The sequence below is a fragment of the Dermacentor silvarum genome, chromosome 9, assembly GCF_013339745.2.
Source record: "Dermacentor silvarum isolate Dsil-2018 chromosome 9, BIME_Dsil_1.4, whole genome shotgun sequence".
In the NCBI taxonomy this organism is placed as follows: domain Eukaryota; kingdom Metazoa; phylum Arthropoda; class Arachnida; order Ixodida; family Ixodidae; genus Dermacentor; species Dermacentor silvarum.
This window is the reverse complement of record NC_051162.1, coordinates 56,081,395-56,102,759: the sequence shown is the minus strand read 5'-3', so window position 1 is coordinate 56,102,759 and position 21,365 is coordinate 56,081,395.

Here is a 21,365-nt window from a genome sequence, read left to right as displayed (position 1 = left end):
ATAACGGGTCTGGCGTCTAGCTGATGTCACTCTTGCCTCTCTTAAATATTCTGTTAATTGTTCTTCTGTGTATTGTAGCGGGGCATGTCTGATTTTGCCAACATTTCCTATGTAGACTCCGGAATAAATGGCTTCACTAGTAAGCCTGCTACTTGCACACATGACAGCAAACTCTTGGCTGAGGCGAGAGAACTCACAGTCACTGAGAAACTTTCGTCTTCGTTCATGCGGAAAGAACTTATTTTCTCTTTTGCTAGCGTAACGATTTTTGAGGCGACAACATTTGGGTTTACTTTCCACAACGTTTTCGTTTCTTGAATTGGTTGAAATACCGCAAGAATACCCTAGAACCATTTTTTCTTACGTGTCACAAGAGCGAACGGATCCGCCTCATCATCACATTAAATCTCAATATCTTCTTCTTCTTCGTCGCGAAGGGAGTACGTCGATGGTTTCTCATCCATGTACTCGTTTTGATCTTTGACTCCTACCTTTTTCGCACTGCTTGCTTCGTCCGACATGCTCTCAGCTTTCCTTATCATATCCAAGGCGAGTGTCGGTAGTCGAATGTGGGAGGTGGTGGTGGTAGTGGTGGTGATGTTGAAGCAGGTGGGGTTAGCCGAATGTGGGAGACCCTGGCGGCTCAGGTTGGCTCACAGGCTCGTCGGTTCCCAAGCCATGCTGCGGTAATGGCGGCCCTTGCCACGCTTGCACATCGCCGTTGCTGCCTTGCCCTTCCGTCATGGTGGCAGTCGAACGTCAGCGCTTGGTGTCGTCGCGCCGCTCACCAGTACCAGTGATCGCAGCTGATGTTGTCCTCGTAGCCGTAAGAAGTTTACACGGCTGCCTAATACTGATTTGCAGGAGCACAGAAGGCAAAACAGCGTTCTCCTATCACTTCGTCTTCGCTCTCCTTCTCCGTGGCTTTACCACACTGACAAACGCCCAGCGCGCCAGCTGTGTGCCGTGTGACGTCACTAATCCTCGCGCATGCGCAGTACGGCTCTCCAGGAGCCACGCGAAACTGCTCAACCTCGGCCAGTGTAGCTCACGCTACAAAAGAATAGAATATGGCTGCGCGCCGATCACCCTTTTGCAACTGCAAAAACGCCCATGTGCTTGCGTTGTAGTGCACGTTAAAGAACACCAGGTGGTCAAAATTATTCCGGAGCCCTCCACTACGGCTGCCTCGTAATCAGAACTGGCTTTGGCACGTAAAACGTCATAAGGAAGAAAAAGACTTGTTTTTGCAACGGGGCAGTCTCTGGCTATTCGGCAGTTGCGGCATTTTTTTTCGGCAATTTAGTGCATAGTGCATTGGTGTCAATTTTCGCGCTTTTGTGATGTCGCTTGACGAATAGGCGAAGTGGGCGCAGCCAGGGAAAATTTCGACAGCAGATAGCTAATGGCAAAAAAACACTGTAGAAAAAAACTTTCTTTTCTTTTCGTTCCACCTCATCTTGTATAATCATTGCGTACATCACATATCAGATGGGAAGGTTTCGTAGTTTTCGGGATGTCGCGCCACAAACACTCAAAGTGGACGTGGCTACAAACTTTTTTTACTAATCATGACTTGGATCATCATCATCATCATTATCATTATCATCAGCCTGTATTTATGTCAACTGTAGGACTGTCACAAAAGAGCGCTTAATCAAAGCGCGCGCCGCTCGTCACGCAAGCCAACGAAAGAACACGCCGGCCCCACGGCAACTACAACCGAGGGGGCATATGCCCCCTCGGTTGCATATGCCTTTTCGGAAGCATATGCCTCAAACAGCCGATGCGACAAACGGAGCCTTGACGTCTAGAAGAGCATCGACGAAGCGACAGGTAACCAGAGAGAGAGAGAGAGCACACGCGCGCGCCCGGGCACCTTCTCACCCGGCGAGTAGAGAAATAACTACAGAGTGAGCGTGCGCCAACAGCATGAGTCATCACCCCCCCCCCCCTCAACGACGCTACGATGGCGGTGGTCGAAGGTGCGAGAAAAGACTCGAAGATTCCCAAGCTTTGGTCATGCTACGTGATCACGACTCCGATAGGAAGGTTCGAGAACGCCTGTGGAAGCTATATAACCTCCGTGCGAGAATACTTCAGAGGAGTTCATTCTGCACCGGCGAAGTGATGTAACGTGAAGACCGAGAGTCTGCAGAAGAAGGGGATTCCCCGGCAAGCTAGTCGACGAGTTCATCGAGCGTCTGCATTTCCGGAAGAAGTTGCTTCTTCGAGATCTGCCCGGAGCTACGCCGAGATCGTTCGACTCCAGGACCAGCACGGTGATTACGATTGGACACTTAGTGTTCCTATTCATTTTGCAATTTACGTGTTGGACTCTTAGTGCTTGTCGTGAATTATTTTTCTTGTGTTTGTTAATACCCATCTGAATTGTATTGTGTTGTGTCTAGCCTAATTGTGCACGTTGTGTGTAACTGCCATGTGTGAAGAATATATTTTGTTGTGTTTCGACAACTCTGTCTATGACTAGGTCTTTGGACAGCAACCGGCGTTCGCTGGCGCACCAGAGGGCCCATTCTTAATTGTCCTTGCTTTTGTGGGATTATTTTCGTAAGCTCATAAATCGGCTTTGGAATTTGGTCCGGCGTCTGTGCCTCGTTCACGGGGTCTGTGACAAGGACGAAGGCCTGTCCCTGCGATCTCCAATTACCCTTGCACTTGTAAATTTTCTAACTTCATCACCCAACTTAGTTTGCTGCCCTCCTCGAGTGCGATGTCGTTCTCTTGGTGTCCATTCTTTAACTATAATGGCCCACGGGTTATCCATCCTACGCATTACATTACCTGCCCAGCTCCATTTTTTCCTCTTATAGTCAACTAGAATATCGGTTATCACCGTTTGCTCTCGGCAGTAGCGCACCCAGAATCTCTGCCAGGAAGGGGGGGGGGGGGGTTGACAGTTTGCCTTAGTTTTCCAATACCAGCACTAATTTCAATTTCTTTACGGGAAATTGTCAAACAATGCGCTTTTTGCGCAAATTTGCGAGTGTGCAGACAATTGCGCGTCTTACGTCTTAGTTGCAGTACTCAAAAAGGGGGCGGGGTGAACTCGGCCTCAGAGGGGGTGGGGGGGTTACAATCCCCGAACCCCCCCCCCCCCCCCCCCCCGTCGTTGCGCCAGTCTCTGGTCCACACCACTCTCTTCCTGTCTCTTAACGTTAGGCCTAACATTTTTCGTCCTATCGTTCTTTGTGCGGTCCTTAACTTGTTCTCGAGTTTATTTGTTAACCTCCAAGTTTCTGCCCCATATGTTAGCACGGGTGGAATGCAATGATAGTAGACTTTTCTTTTCACTGACAGTGGTAAGCTCCGAGTAAGGATTTGGTAATGCCGGCCGTATGCCCTCCAACCCACTTTTATTCTTCTGTAAATTTCCTTTTCATGATCAGGGTCCCCTGTGTGTAATTGACTTGGATATCCTCCGGAAAAAGAACACAATAGTCCACACCGTGTACCCTCGACCCGGAAAGCAAGGATACACGTAGCACTCATACCAAGAAACATGCACCCAGAATACAACAAAGAAAGAATGCAAGCAAGAGCCACAATGCTACAAAAAAATGCTAAACAAGGAAAGCGACAAGGCCGAAAGAAAATACACGAATGCCGCCTGATGCAAGGCTGGGAGATCTGTTACCTGCGTAACCAACAAGCAGTACGAAGAGATAGCAGACGCATCAATAGTTGCTATGGGCAATGAGATAGCCGAACAGGTCGATAGCCGATAGCTTCGCAAGATTCGAGATAGCCGAGTCTTGCGAAGGTATCGCACAGCTGGTGTGGGGTTGCTAGGCAATACAGTGACGTCATAGCTCGGCGAGGTTTTGCGGCTTGAGGCACACATTACGGCCGGCTCAAACAGCTCCGCTGTTAATTTGCGATGCGAACGGGACCCGATAACACTATCGCGTTCCACTCTTAAAGGCGAAGCTTTAGTGTCCTCAAATGGTCTAAGGGAAAGGGGATGCGGACGCTGGAGCGAGGAAAGCTGTTGCGAGCAGCTATCAATATGCCGCCGCCATGTTTGTTTTGTCGGTCACAATACAAGATGTGAAAACTACAAAAAAGCCTAACTGGGGTGGGAAACTGATGCATTCAGCCATGTTTTGGTTAGAATGATAGGGTTACAATACATGATCTCGGTTGATGCGAAAGAAAGTCGCGCTTTGGCAAGATACTAGTGATTATCAGTGACAAGAAAGAACACGAGAATGTCCTGTGAGCATCAGACAATGGCTGTCGTGGCTGTGGGATAAATTTATGCTCAATGGAGTACAACGTATAAGTTTTGTTATAAATGATAACTTTGTTATAACATAACTTTAAGGGTTGGCTCAATAACCTTTATTGAGACTAAACTTTATTGAAGCTTTAAGGGTTTGTGTTGTACTTTCCCGAATTCGAACAGGTTCTTGCGTGCAAGGCGGGTGCTTGGCGAAGAGTGGGTGGTGAGACTATAGTGGTATCTTTCAGTTGCACATTGTTTAATAGGATATGATCTTTGTCGTTTAAGTGGTCAAACCGGACAATTATTGGTCTATTGGCGGCCAATTCTCTGGGCACGTTCGGTGTCTCTTGGCTGCGAAGTGCTAAAATTTCTACTACAAAAGTCGAGAATTATTTTTCGGATTATCTCCACGTTTCACGTTCGATGTCCTCCAAATCAAACATTACAAGATTTGAGCGTATAGATCTATCTTCGAAGTCGTCCATTCTGGTGGCCAAATTTGGAGTCGGCTAGTGCTCTGCTCAGCTAGACTTTGTACTTCGTCAAGTTGCTTTTTCTTTAATGTAAGCAGTCGAAGAAGAAACGCATTTGAATTCACCTAATTAGTTTTTGGTGTCATCGGAAGTTTGTTTTCGTTCTGAGACACTTTAGAACGGATTTAATTCCTTTCAAATAATAATGTTGCTTCACCAGCCTGAATTTCGCTAAGTGCTGATATAATGGTGCAGGACGCCCGCCTTCTAGTGGATCGAGTGTTTGAGCATGGGTTTTTTTTAATGTTACATGCTTGTAGTAGGAGTTTAAGGTTAACACGAATACAATGGCAGACAATGCACCACCGTAGGCTACGTAGCTCAACTAACGCGAGCTATCGAGTACGGCAGGATAAGAGGGGACTAGTAATTATTTAACTGCACGATAGGCAAGTTGACCGAATAAGCACGGGTCATTGTTCATATGCTGCCAAGGCCACTGGATGGCGATGCTGCTTTGTCCAGGCGTTTATAATGCTGCTGTGAAGTCAGCGTTGATGAGGTAACGCTGCACCATCCAGGGAAGAAAAGGGCGTGACGCAGCTGTTCGAATAGGAAGGCAGCGGTGCGCTTGCGAAGAATTGCAGGTAGTAAAATGAGCAATAAATTTGCGATAGCTGTTTTTCTGAGCAAACATCATCGTAGAATGGTGCGCAGTTTTAGAAACAAGTTCGTATCTGCGGGAATCTGCTGGCGAAAAATAAAAACACGATCCATTCGCGCTCTGTCACACCCCAAATCATTACAAATGTTTATGAAACCTTGTGCATCTGGGAGATAGGGAAGAATGTCTCTTGTTTTGCAATTGGAGTTTATATACCTTTGAAACAGCAGTTGTTCAGCAATGCGTGAACAATAATTCTAGGTAGCAAGTAACATCCACACATTTACACAATTACTGCGAAGAAGCTGTTTTGATTCAACAACATTTAGTACTCGAGAACAGCATACTATGGTCGTTAAGAGCTTCATAAATTTGACGCCATCGTTACGCACTTTCCCACTTCCTATCGTATTTAGAACCGACCTGGTGTTCCCACTTTAAATTAAGAAGGAATGGCAGTTACGAACCATGCACACCTCTATCAGGACCTCGATTTGGTTTAAAGCGAAATATTTAGCCCTCTGTGCGCTTCATTTTGGCGAGACACGTCAGTAAAAAGAAGCACAAATAGTTTGCAGCGTTTTCTTCAATGCACATCTGCGTAATGAAAGAAGTTAAATGGAAGTTAAGCCCATCGACACAAAGAAGAGACACTTACCTTTATAATAATGGATGCATCATTATTGTATTTCAGACACAGAAGCAGTGGTAGTTGAAAAAAGATATGCGGATGTAATGTGCTGTAGGAATTGGTATAGGCGAATTTCTCATTCCTGATTGCGAGTAACGCTGATCTTCTTTAGTGAACATTTGCCAATAGAACGCACGTGACCAAGTTGAACACAACTAAACGGGGAACGCCTCCCTCAACGTAAACTTGCGGCACTCGATGCGTATCCTACGTGTGACGTCAAAGCAAGGACGACGATATAATCACGATGCTATGATGACAGCAGCATGAGAACGCTGCATTACCACGATGAAATGTTGTCGATTGCATACCGAAGTCGGAATACTGACATAGTTCGATGACATCATCATGGCGAAGGCATGACGGGAATGAAAAACCATCGATGGATTGACGAGGACAGTATATTGTCGAAGGTGTAGAGGAAATTAATTAACAATGACTGGATGAGGACGAGGGCATGAAAACAATGCAATGATGACGATGGCTTATTGAAGAAGGCATGATGACGCCGGAGTGATAAAGGTGGAAAGAAATGACGAAGATGGCACAATGATAAAGACATGGCGACGATGTAATGAAGATAATGGTTTGAAAACGAGTACATGACGACGGCAATAATGATGAAGACAGGACCACGGTGGAATTATGACGAGATATTGCACAACGAAACAAAGCTCGCGACGGCGTGGCAACGCAAGAATGACGACGATTGAATGAAGGTGACAAAACTACGAAGATGAAGCGATCATGACGTCATTACAATGACAGCATAATTACGAAAGCATGACGACACCGGAAACCCATCGATGGATTGACAAGGACGGTATGTTGCCGTAGACATGAGGGTGGTGAATTGGCAATGATTGCATGATGACATGAGCTTGAAAACAATGGAACGGCGACGATAGCTTATTGACGAAAGGATGGTGACGGATGGAGCGATGGCGTGGCATGAAAGATTGATTACGATGAAATACTGGTACGTAATGACGAAGACGACGACCTGACGATTACAAAAATTTCAACGGAAACCTGACTGTGATGCAATGATGACAACGCTATGTATATTGTACACTAATGATAACGACGTGGCAATAAATGAATTATTGACGATGAAATAATGACTGTGTTAATGAAGGCGAGAAAATTAGAGCGAAGGAATGACGACGACAGGGTAACGATAAAAATTTGTTTGTGCGAAAGCTCAGTTCTGCACATGCGTAGAATATCTGACGCCACAAGCCACTTTTCATTGAACAATATCTGGTATTGGTTCGCACTATACCCGGAACCTGCAATCGTGCAAAACAGCTGCCAGCCTCCGCAAAGTGGCGGAAATAGCAAAAGAAAGCTTCATAAGAAAGCCGTCGCTGAAGGCATGAGCGTTGTGCATTGAAGGAAACGGAGAGCGAAAGGGTTGGGCGGTCACACACGCACTCCGTAGCCTCCGGTACCACATCGACGCACCCTGTTGCAATCTCGAAGACCACATGCACTCCTGTTTGAGCTTGATTTGATTCGGTAGGGCAAAGACAAGCGCTGGCTTTAGTGAAGAAAAATACCATGAGGACACCACTCATATGGCCACCGAGAGGTAATGTATTCTTGCCGTTCTATTGCCTTTACCGCAGCCAAAGCCTCACAGAGTTCCCAGAATGGTTTTGGTGATTCCGGCAGTAGTAAAAACGAACCTGGTTAATGGGAACAAAAGCGTGTTCATCTAGTCTGTTGCGACAACACTTTATAACTTGGTTGGAAAATACTTTTCACTTTTACACTTGGTTGGAAAATACTTTTCGCGGAGCATGCCCAGCCACAATTTTACAAACGCCGCTTGTACGCAATTCATATCACATGTGTCCCTTGTCACTGTTTGCGGTGCGGCTCAGTAATGTATTTATTACCGACGCTCCCAGCTTCCAGTACTCTTCAAGCGAATCATCGGATAAGGAAAAATAGTCATGTCGACACATTTTATCAGTGCACTCTAACATTGCTATCCCTGTAGATAAACACTTACACTGCATAACCCAAAATTATCGACCTATCTAAAAAAACAGCAGCAATAAAATAGTGACAAGAAACCCCCTCTCCAACGTAAAAGTTCTCCCGCCACAAGTTTCTGATTGTCGAATGACAAAGCGTGCCTTCCACGTGACTGAAACTTTTGAAGTTGCATTTTGGCTTCGCTGACCCCCCTCAGTCGGCAGAACCACAACTATTCCTCAACGGCGACACGTAGGGCGCAGCAACTGCAGCGTGGCGTCCTAGTTGTACTGGTGAGTTGACCTTTGCTCAAGTTTTCTGTTTAAAGTTTCACATATGGTGATACAAAAGTTTTTGCCACATATTAGCGTCAAATGAAATTCATACAGTATATGAAAGATGTAGGCTTAGAAATCACGGGCACGATAGGAACGGAAGAGCCACTTGTGCGCTCACTGTCAAATGAAAGGTGGCGCTGACGCGGAACAAGAAGCAAAGCACGAAACATGCGTTCGTTATTATTGTGACGTTGTTTCCGCAGGCTGCCTTTTCAAATCACGAATCATTAGAGACATTTTGCTTGTCCGTAAACATATGAGCGTTTGCGAAATACTGGGTTAGCGAACGTCGGACTCTACAAAGCCTCATGGGATGCTTCTCCTGTGCGGTTTTCCGCTTCCACGAGTGACAGTTCCGGCGCTTGAATCTCTTCACGGGCATGCTCATGCTTGTTATCTGTGTGCCTTCATCGCAACTCATCACCCACGCTGCCTCCTTGTGCCTGTTGTGCCTTCGGCGGCGGCCGCGCCGAATCCATGTCTTGAAAGCGATCTGCGACGTGGAAAAAGTGCGCGCCCACGTCGGCCTCATCTTCAAAGCGATCTGCGATGTGAACTAAGTGCAACTAGTGCCGGTAGCTTCGTACGCCCTGTGCTTTCGGCTTTTTCTTTCGCGCTGAAGCAAGAGACTGCACGAAGGTCAATTTTCTCGCTGCTATTTCCGCGCTCATAAGCGTTTTGACAGCGAGTTTCCGCAGTCATCGAGCGAGATGTGTTCATGTTTACCTGTGCACGCGTTACACCATGCTTGCTAGTTTAGTTAGTAAGCGAATGTTTAGAAGCTTATTGAATTGACGCTTCGCCTTTAGGGCGAAACTGAGACATTTCTTTTCCTTTCATGTCATTTATTACAAATATAACACATATCTGCATAAGTGATATATCAGCAGCAGCAGCAGCAGCAGCCTATATTTACCTCCACTGGAGGACGAAGGCCACTCCCTGTGTTCTCTAATTACCCCTGTCTTGCGATAGCTGATTACAACTTGCGCCTGCAAATTTCCTAACTTCATCACCTCCCTCCTCTAGTTTTCTGCCGCCCTCGACTACGCTTCCCTTCTCTTTGTATCCATTCTGTAACTCTAATGGTCAACCGGTTACCCATCCTAAGCATTACATGGCCTGCCCAACTCCATTTCTTCCGCTTAATGTCCACTAGAATATCGGCTATCCCCGTTTGTTCTGATCCACACCGCTCTCTTATTGTCTCTTAACGTTAGTCCTAATATTTTATTGCGATAGCAATTATATGGACACTCCAAGCGGATTTCTTCCCTCGGCGTCGGCGTCGCCGTGAGGTTCCGTATAAAGTAAAAGGGCAATAAAATCGTCGGCGCGCGCTGTCTACTGTATGTGCGCGTGAGGACGCCTTTCTCGGGCGCGTCAAGGGCGCGCGTCCTCTTTCGGGCATTATCTTTCTATCCTCGTCGAATACGAACAGGGCACACGCGGTGCATTCTTGCACCTGCACTTTCCCTCCATCGAATAGTTTAAAATACAACAAATAATAATAAAAATATTTTATTTCTTAATGTATTCGTTTTGGATGCTACAAATTTTCGATGAGCAACGGAGATTGAGTTAATTATTAAACTTTGCACTTTTCTGCCGCGAGTGGCGACAGTGAGGCTAAAACTTGCAAGCGGATACATTCCAGAGGGTCGTACGCACAAGGGAGTTCACACGGTGAGCAGTCGCCAGGGGCATTGCAGTGCTATGTTCGATAAAGTCAGTCATGACAATGATCTGCCCATTCCCTGTCTAGTAAGGCAATGGCAACGCCGCGCTGCGGCATGGCGATTCGCCGCAGGTGCTTCAAGGTGAATATACCTGGCAGCGAAGCTTCCATAGAAGCCCATACGTTCCAAACATGGCGGTTCATCTGCGGTTCATGGGGCTTAACGCCATCTATGTGAGGAGGGAACACTTCCGGCGGAAGAAAAAATAATTTGACGTCATATTCGTTAAAAACAGAAGTGACGTCATATTGTTCTCCAAGGCGCGAAATTTGTTTTCGAAGGCCTGCCATTAGAGCTGTATATTCAAAAGCCCCGCCATTCGACTTGATGGGTGTTTCAAGCTTTCAGCGCGGAAAGCGATGCGGGAAAAAGATCAGCCGTACGGGTGTCGAACTTGCATCGCTGCAGGGAACATACCTTCTTTGGATGCCGACGAACGCTTTGGAAGTAGAGTGCTCGTCCTTTCGTCGGACGCCAAGCCCATCGGCCAGCGCTCTCCCATGAAAACAACTAAAGTAAACAAGTATCTGACGGTCGCAACTCACTACTTTGGACTGCACAGGTTAAGAAACAATAAGGCTACCCGCGTCAGCTAATTCAGACAAACGTCGACATGCAAAACAGCACATGTCAGGGGGCGGGGGGGGGGGGGGGGGCGTATTGTTACAGATGAACTTTACGAGCGCGCCTTTCCACGCACTCCAAGAGCTGCATTGCATTGCAAGTGATAGCGGCGTCAACGCTCGCCGCTATCGATGGGCGCTCTCACGGTGGGCGCTGAAAAAATGTATTTATTGATAATGATCAAGTAAACTAGAGTTGAATCTTCTTTTCTCGCCATGCATATACAAAATGTATTAGGAATTTCATTTTCCTTGAATGAATCTAACTGCGTCTCGCTTTAATTAAGAAAAACGCATTTTTCTTTCCCAGTGTTTATTCCCTCCAAACATAGTCACACTTCAATCGCTGTTCCCATAACCACCCTTGCTGATGTCGGTGACAATTGGTTTTGAACCGCTTTTTGCCCGAAGCTTCGCGACCTATGTGGATCGACCTTGGGGCAAGCTTGGTCCAATCAAGCGGTGGCGCGAAGAAAAGAAAAAAGCATAAACGAAAGAAAAGAAAATGAATCGATGTAAGTGACTGCGGCGATTACCATCTTATCGGCTGTCGGACGATACCATATTATCGGCGAAATGACGTAAGCTGCTGTTTTGTAGAATTTCGAGCGTGGTGGGAGTGCCAACAGTTAGTGGAATAGCGCCCTCCTTTCCCCCTTTGTTTTTCACAGCGCCATCCGCATATCGCTCCGTGTCTGTTTTGAGGCTGTTTGCCACGCGTTCCTGTGTTCCCTTTCATATTGCTCATAATAGTACATGTGATCACATAACTCGATCAAGTATTCGTGCGAAAAGTGGTCGGTAGACTGGCACACACGGTGGTGGAAGGGCCCCGGCAATTCATTTAAGCAAATAAATTTTCGTGGTAATGAATTTGTTCAATGAAAAGAACATTAACGTCATAATTCAGACTTAATGCCATACCGCCTCCCTGAGGAGGCCAGTCACATCATGAGGTTTGGTTATCTTGGCGGAGTTAGAGCTGTATCATAGATACCTTGATGTAGCGAGGTCTCCGCAGTTGATTTAACCTGAGGATCTCAGGTGAGTAGCAGGTATTCGAGCTTTTGCGCGCTTGTGTTAAGCATTCGCAATTCCTTGGGCGCAGTTTGCATAGAGCTTCAATCTGAGCATTTTTCCATAATCCATGAAAACATCTCACGATCAATTTTTATCCTGTCGTGGATGAGACTGACACGCGGCTTGCTGTCGTATTTGGTTTTCGCACTTTTCCAACGTAGCTGAACGTTTGGGCAGCCTATACTGACTGCAATCACTTTGCACAAGTATATTGGTGTCCTTAAGTGTATTTGAGTTTCGTGAGGCCTCTTGCTTCGCTGCGCAGTCTCGAACGTGTGCTATGAAAGGCCTACAGCTACTCTGGCGGCCAAGACGTTGAATTCGGTCAAAGAGTTTAACTTTACCCGCCATTTTTTTCTAGTACGTCAGTAAGAACCGTTCGAAGAGATCTCCCGTTTTAATTTGTATTGCAGAATATTATGCCCAATAATGCTTTCCCAGTGACTACGGTCTTCAAGATAAGTTAACTTGGTGCTTTGCCATGTAAGCACCCTCTGAAAAGAAGCTGCCGAGGGTCCAAGAGCAGCAATTCCTCGAGGCTTTCCGCTGGATTTCTGCAATTTGTCTTCAAAAGCTCGAAATCGAAAGTCTGTGCCGCACCTTTTGGTAATTCAAGGTCATCAAGTGCGAAATTTCGGCCTGCATATCAGCTTGTCCCTCCGGTATACTATATGCAGCAAATCAACGTCAGTAGGATATAGGTTTGTTTCAGTATCACCCCAAGGTAACATTTTGCACACAAAGTAACCGTCATATGCAATACCTAAACACGTACTCAAGCACACCACAACAACCAACAACACCTAATCACCAGATCTTTTTGGAAGCTAACCTGTGCACCCAGAAGGAACTTCGTGGTGAGCGATATGGTAGGTGTCGTCTCAGTCGATGCATGCTCAGTTATGGCGCCCCCGCCTTCGACACGTAGGCCTCAGGAATGGTATGAAAAGAGTCGGGCAGCAACACAGGAATAGCGTTTCGCGCCCTCCACCTTTGACTAGAGCGGGCCACTACGAATAGTGATGGAGCACGGTTGCAGCATACAGACAGTAGGACCTCTACTTGCTGTATCACAAGTTTAGCATGGAATCAATACAATGCGTGAGTAAATGTCATGTGCCTTACTTTTGCGTAGTTGCGTAGAGGAAAGAAACAATTAATCGATCATGCATGTGTCGCGTGCCCAGATGACACCGCTTTCACAATACGCATGACGCAATCTGAGGTAAATTTAGCCTCGCGCGCGGCATTCACACAGGCGAAGCTCTGCAATACCTTCGTCGATTGGAAGAGGAATGGTGGGAATTGAGAGAGATCTATGCTGTGATAGGTATAGTTTATGAAACTCCAAAGTGGTGCTCTTCAAGAAACGAAAGGCCCACAAGTGTGCAATTTGTTCAAGAAATTTCACGCTTGGTCGACCATGGCGCCGCTGTGTTCGACTCGTAGTGTCCACAAATGGCATAAAGAGACCCCATATAAGACAGCGGAACGTGTCTGTCTCCATACAGAGCGCTATCAAAGGAGTTTGAAACTAGCGTAGTAGCCCCAGCCATCTACGAGTGGGGCGGGCTCCATTGATGCAAGGCAGTTAGGGCACCAGCAGTATAGGGCCATCATCTCTGTACCCGATTGCCTATACTGCTTCTACAGTACGCATAAGGCGTTAGAGGTACCTACTACGGCTGCGTTCCTGATACAGACTAGCCGATTTTTATCCTCTAATACCGACCAATAGGAGCTCTTGCCTTTGTAAGTAGTACTGGCCGTTTCACTGTTCTCGCTATGCTGTGTTGTTGTTTAGTGTAAGTTTAGAAGTCTCGCGTAGGCTCCTAGCAAATATTGTATATTTCTTTGTATATAATTTTATTTAAACAGGGACATGTATTCAGGCTACATGACTTCGTCAACCGTAACAACTTCATTTCCAAGAAAAATATGAGTACAGTAAACGTATGTGCGCTTTACCTCGTTCTTTTATCTTCCCTAATTCTATTGCACTATTCAAGTGTTACGTAGAAACTAACCGAGCCCGGAATGCTGAAACTAACTGATGCATTTTAACTTCATTTCCTCACTTGACGAAAAGTGTAGAAAGATTATGAACTAGGTATTCTATGCAAATACTGATGTACTTTAACTTCAATGCGTCACTTGATGAAAAGCGTACAAAGAATATGAACCACATTTCCTATTCACCTTCTCGCAGGTGGCAGCTGACTGTATTGTCGAAACGCTCGTGCCTTTCGCAATGCTTCACTACAGCACCAGTATTATCCAATCACTGACGCATTGCACGCACGGTGCTCCATCTGGACGATGCGCCATCTTTCAACAGCTGCCGCCACTCAACGTTGAACTATCCAAAGTCGATCTCGAGCTTCAGGAGTCGGCACCGGGTCAGTTGACGCTTACGACAGTTGTCAAAAATGGCCACCCTGTGTTACATTGCGACGATGTGACACCTTCGCTGGGGCGTCTGCTGGAGATTGTTCTTTGGCACCACCGCTGTATCGTGTCCGTGGACGTTGATATTGACGACCTGCGTGCGGGGCGCACCATTTTGCTTGTCAATATTATAGTTGATAAGGTGAAGTCCTTGGTCAGCCTGAGGTTACGCGATATGTTCGAAACGGAAGCACAGCAGCAATCTCTGGGATTAGTATTATTCAACGCGGCTGATAACCTTCAGGAGTTACACCTGCAGAACAGGGTAACCCTAACTCCCCTCTGTACGTTCATTTTTCGTGACCTCGTCCGCCGGACTCACAGACTGACGACTCTTTCGATCACCAACGTACACATTCACTCATTTTACGCGGCGCAGTTGTTTCAGGGTCTCTCGCAGAACTCAAGCATCCACACTCTGACAGCATCCATGTGCATGTGCTTCCACGGGGCTGAACACGGTGCCGAGATGATTGCTGCCATAGCTCGCCGTCAAGCCTTGAAATCGCTCAACTTGGAACGATGCTGCTTCGAGTGCGCAGCGGGAGTGAAATCCATCATGAAGGCACTCGCCGAAAATCGTTCCCTTTCGGCGCTCTCGCTACGTGGGTTTGGTTTCGCAATTGCTTTCCAGGAGCTAATGCCGACGCTCCTTACTGGCAATGACGCACTGAAAAGTTTACGTATCGAATGCCACAATTACTACTACAACGATGTCTGCAGCTGCAATTCCGGCCCGCCGGGCTGCACAGAGTGTCCACTGGGCTGTTTGACAGAGGAATACATTAACCTGGATTTGCTCACCGCAGGCATTTCAAAGAACAAACGGTTGGAGGAGCTAACAATTGACTTGTCCACATCAGAGCTGTCGATGTGCCAACGTTTCTTCGAAGCGCTTCGTATGAGCAAAACCCTACGCAGGGTCATCATCATGGGCGTCATCCACTCTGACGCGGAGCAGATATGCCGGGCGATCCGACAGAATGGTTTGCAAAACAGGGTCAACATTACGTGTCAGCTGGCAGTCGACGAGCCCTTAGAGGTGGTCGCCGTGTGCACGGATATTTCAACAGTTGCCATCGATTACGCCGAACCCCTAAGCAGGGAACTGCTCCATCGCACCCTAACACTGCTACCTGATTGGCAACACATCAGGGACCTCTTTCTCCGACTGCCCAGCGAACAGTTGGTATCGGGGTTCGAGCATTTTCAATGTTACTTGCAGAGGACCACGAAACTAAGGAACTTAAACCTGGTGATTGTCAGGCGCTTCGTTGATCAGGACGTCCGCCGGAACCTAGTAAAGACACTCTTCCTCAACCGCAGTATGCGAAAACTGAGCGTCGTTGGTCAAGTGGTCGTCCACCCCGACGAGGCCGAGGACCTCGCTCACATGCTCTGCGCCAACGACACGCTCTGCGAATTTTCTTTGATCGAAGACTACAGCCGGGACGACTACGACCTCGTACCAATGGAAACAATATTGCAACACATGTCATCTCATATGGCAAGGAACCGCACTCTCTGCTCTCTGCAGCACGGTAAGGTGTCATACTCGGGTAACTTCCACACAGTGCACAACGTGGTGAGGCGCAACCGTGCCTTAGCAATGTGCGCAGCCCATTTCGTGGTTGGAACGGACCGCAGCGGTTACTGCGCCGAAGCATTCAGCCTCCTCGCGCACAGCCCGCAGCTACTACTCAACGTCATGGAGATGGCTGCTGTCGAAGAGGCCGAAGCTACGACGCGCATTCAGCTAACCTTGACGGAGCAAGAATTACGACGTGGTCTCTTGCATTAGCGTGGTGCCCTTGCAGCCGCTGCCGAGCTGGTATTCAGCAGCGCAAGTGCTGTAGGTCTTTCACGTTTCCACCAGGCATTCGTAAGCTCTTAAACTGTACCATCAAGGAAAGAGCACAAAGACGCAAAAAGAGAAGACGCTGTCAAGTGTGTTTTATTCGTCAGTAAAGAGGTAGAATTTTTGGTATTTGTGCAGCACACTCAAATATTGCAGATTTTATACTATCGGACAGTCTATCCAGCGTGGCACTATATTCTTATCCCTCAAAGGTCTTGAGAAAAGCACAATCACTTCAGGTACAGCTGACGGAGGCTCCTGTGCACCTTTAGCTTCTGTACATTTCCTTAAATGTATGAAGAAAACTTCATACCCTTTGTTGCTATAGAAATGCACGATGAATACCGCTGATGAACTTCTCTTGTGTAATGTGCATGCGTTCGGCCTCGTTCTATCGTATGCTATTATTTGATTTTCTTTCAACCATACAAACCACAGCTTCGTGGGCGTTGTTGTAATGAACTCTGAGCTGTGCCTATGGACGTGAGCTCCACCCTCAAAAATACTCTTATGAGTATTCTACGTTACTGCCTCTCCGCCGTCGTAAATAAAGTTCTCAAGTAAAACATCTGTGATTTATTACGCATGTGCCAACTGGGACGATGCCCTGCATAGTTTTTCAGTTGAGAGCATTCTCTGGCTGAATGGGCGAATTGCTTTAGGCGAATGAGCGAGTCCTTGTGAAATTCATGTGTCGTTGCATGTGTGCATTACCCCCAAGTTTTCACACTGGCTTCTCAATGATAGCATTCTTAATCCTTTATTGAGTGTTGCCTCCAGGCAACATACCAGAAAAAAATTCTTGCCGAGTTTTACAATTGAGTACGTAGTTTCTAGCTAAATGTCTTCGGCCAACACTGAGATACAGGCACCAACGTCATTTGTTGGTTTAGAGAAAGAACACTGGACGAGGAAGAATTTTGGCACACGAGCCAGTCTTTTAAAAGCAAGGTCATAGGAGACAGGCCAATGCAATACATCTAGCTGCACTGTTGTCACACATGTGATTTCAAGCAAATGAAATATACACCTATGGTTCACATATGATAAGAGCGGTCTATACAAATTGAAAGCGAAGCATTAGGTCGCATGGGGTGAAGCCCACTTCCGGTTTCCTGCCTGGGAATTTCCCCCTATTGCTGAAAAACTTTTCCGCAAAACATTTTTTTTCTTTTTGTTGATTACGCTTATTCCTGATGTTTTTTTTTTTTTGCACACTTAGAAAATAAACATTTATGTCTGAGTAATAATATATCTGGTTATTCAACGGTTAAAAAGGTGAACAAAAAAGTCGAAAGCTTGCACTAGGCCGCGCAAAGCTGAAGACACAGCGAAGCTGGCCGATTGATATCGAGCGGCTAGCCTCCAACGCGTTCGGCGTCGGCAAGCGGCAGCCTTCTTGGCACTGTGCCAACCTTGGTTAGCCTGCCTGCGTTTGTGGCATGCCTTCAAGAACGTTGTCGCTTTCCGACGCCAAATGTGTTGGCGACATTTCGCGTGACTAGCGCTAGACGCGTCGGCACCTACGAGCGACCGAGTTCCTGGCATGCCACGAACGCAGGCAGGCTAACGAAGGTTGGCACAGTGCCAAGAACGCTGCCGCTTGCCGACACCGAACCCGTGGGGGGCTAGCCACTCGATATCAATTGGTCAGCTTCGCTGTGTCTTGAGCTTTGCGTGGCCTAGTGCAAGTTTTCGCCTTATAACGCGATGGCGTTAAGGACCCCGTGTCGCAGAAAATCCGGCGTCGGCGTGCGATGTCGGCGGGTGGCGGCGAAAATAACCCCCAACCACGCAGGCCCTCCGAATATATTAAGGTACATGTATATGCCACGCCTTCTTATATGACATGCGGTATATGCGGGTTATATTACCACAGCACTCTATCATTAATGTTGCTCATACTTTGTCTTGCATTCTTGGCGAAGCTATTCCTCGGAATTTTGGGAATGACAATCCACAAACAAATGTCATGAAACAAAACACCCACAGTGCATTAATTTTATGTTAAATATTCTCAGACTTAAATATTAAAAATACGAAACAAAAATGGAAACCTGAAAATTATGCAATTTTCTTGGCGCGGCTGTGCAATATCTCCGGGATCGCCCCACGCAAGAGGCCGCGTTTCTACCAGAAAGCTCGCCTTCGTGCGTAGCGTTCGCCGCCAGTGTTTCCCGGTAACCATGACGGTTGCTTGAGCTGCAGTTGTCGGGAAGCGTGAGAAGCAGTCAGGGATCTTTGAATGCTATCGCGTTCCACTCTTAAAAGCGAAGCTTAAACTGCCACCATTTTTTTTTCTCCTGGCTCAGCGCGCCGCGGAGAGAAGAGAGGCGGGTGTCGGGAACCCAGAGAGCTGGCGAAGAGGAGACCGCGTGCGCATGCACGCATTCTCCTCGGAGTATTCGTCCAGCCTAATGTTCTTGATTTATTATGTATAAATTTAATACGGGATATGTCATAACTGTATTGGAAATCAAGAAACAATTTGTTGCTGATGAGCGATGATCCGATTTTTCTTTAAGAGGTTGTTCGATTGTGGTGCTATCGGATTGATGGACGCATGGATCGATATAACAGAGGGGGGGGAGGGGTTGATGCCATTAAGGTCGTTATTTTTACATGTGTTCTGCGCTTGGGCAGCCGGCCTTTCTGGTGGATTTTCATGTTAAGGAACCATGTGATATTCAGGTTAAGAAATCACCTAACCTGATAGTAATTTATATCCCCAAAAGTCAACGTCTTTTTAGCGTGTGTATTTCTTGTCTTTACGCTGCCAATAACTGTAGCGTCTCTAAAACTCCATTCAAATTGGCACCCTAAAGGTCATTTGAAGTTAAGGAGCATAGAGCTTTCAAAGGCATATGTGCCGGTACACTCTTAGCAAATACCGGCTTAAAACAACGCATATAGGGCGGAAAGTAGACCAAAATTTCGACGCCTATAAATGGCTCACTGTAAGCGGCCTACTGCGTATGCGGCTCTTGCTTATGCGGCCTGCATTTAGACGGCCCATAGTAGGGCCGCTTGGTGAACGTCACGCAAACCACAAATTTTTGTGCGGTATTTCAGATCAAATCTGTCCGGCTTACTAAGCGACCCAAATCTTATGCGGCCCATTGGGTATTTTTTTACGAAAAAAAATAATAATTTTACGACAGGCGCCGTCCACTGTGGTTTTGAGCGCTGTTTCATAGACGTTGCATAGAACCACATTATAGGAAATTGATTACACACAACGCCCTTACGTATTTATACACCTTTTCTTTTCTGTCGGATGCAGAAAAAGCATACGAAAGAAGAAAAAAATATTGGTATAAATACTTAAATGCTATTTTTGATAGTAGATTGCAAAGGACAAACGCCGAAGGCTTTGACTGAAAGCTCCCTTCAACTTCCTGACAGCGCACGTCTTCCCTTGAAGCAAAGGATCTTTCATTCAAATGATATTGAAAGTGCCCGTGTGACAGGGGTTTTACTGCCCTCCACCGAATGTGCATTAACAATTTATACAATAAAGTCCAAAGGGATGGTCTGGGTAACTACATCGTTAATTACCTCTGGATGACTACTTTGACATCCTAACATAGTACGCTTATGATTTAAACGCACTTTTTGTACTCTACGCGCGTACACTTGTCATCTGCAAATTTATCCTAAAATACCGTCTTCCCAGACATGTACATTTAGCTTCGAACAGTAGCATACTGCTTTCACCTTACAGTGAACACTTTGTCTTTTTATTTTGTTGATCGCCCCTTTTCATATGACTTCATTGCTTGCTTTCTTCTCCATCGTGCTTTCCCAGTAAGCGGTGTTCGCATGGCATTTCTAACTTGTCCTCCAACCCACTTTTTACTGCCCGCGCCGTTAACGTACAATTTACAGTTGAGTTTCTTGGTTCTTTTTATTCAATGTGAGTTGACCTTTTTTCTAAGTGGCCATCTACAAAGTTCAGCCACGCATCTGTCTTTATTCGTATCCCTCGATTGGTTTTCGAAGTAGGTGTGCTATGGACCTGCTGCACGTCGAAATGCACCCAGGTGATATTCCTGTGTACTAGGTAATTTGCAGTTTTCCTTGTAGCCGTTCTTTCAACAACTGTTTATATTGTTACGCGAAGGACGAGTCAGTAAGACGAGCAACTATTTACAGGTTATATTTACAACAGCGGTTGCAGCACTGACCGGTTAGATTCACCGCGCGAGCCCAGCTCGTTCTTCCTCTTCTTTTCCAGGTTGTTCCGTTCTTCCAGGTGGTCTAAATTTCCGGAGTCCCCCACTACGGCGTGCCTCATAATCAGATCGTGGTTTTGGCACGTAAAACCCCATAAGTTATTATTATTTTTTATCAATGAGGAGTACTCTACTGCCGTTAGAGGAGGCCTCATGGAGGCGTAGCTCCGGAGGCTCTTGCGTCGAAGAGGGCCACCGCTCTGCCCAGCTCCAACCTCAAGACACATGAGTGGGCGGTCCAGCGGGCTCGAGAAACGGCAATGAGGCAAGTCCTCGAAGTCCCCTCATGGGAGACATGAGCCCGGGTCGTTAAACTTCGCCGGAGTTTTAATAAAGTTGTTTCCATCCATCCATATTGCCGCTATTGAACTGAATGCTCTCTCTGCTCCTGACAAATCGCTTATGGATGTCATCAGCCCAATCATCGCCGAGAAGCAACACCTTCGCAGTACTCCCACCTACTTAACGTTCTACAGCTTGGTCCCCGTCGGGGCACTTGGTAAGTGTGACACTTACTGATATGGCCAATCTTTTGACGTAATGACTGTCCAGCATGTCCTCTGTCGGGTGGTCGCATATCCGTCTGGCCGCTTTGCCAGTTGTGCTCTCATCCTATAGGAATACGACATTGGCGTGGTGTACCGTTCTCGGGGGAAGTATTCTGACGCCGACCCTCCTTCCCACTCACAGCCCACCCTGGAGGCCGCTTGTCCCTAATTCACTTAACGCAGGCAATCGTCCCTTGACTTCCACAACATTGCTACTGAACACCGCACTGACCGCTGGATAGCACACACACACACAAAAAAATGGTAAAAATGATCAACATGGATTTAATAATGACGGGAATTAAAAAAAATAATTCGAGAGGGAACGGGTGGAACTGATATTCCAATAGTGATTAGGAAGGAGACGTTAAGAGTATGGGCTGATGATGTGACAAAATGGGTGCTAAGACAAGGGAAATGCAGTAAATGACGG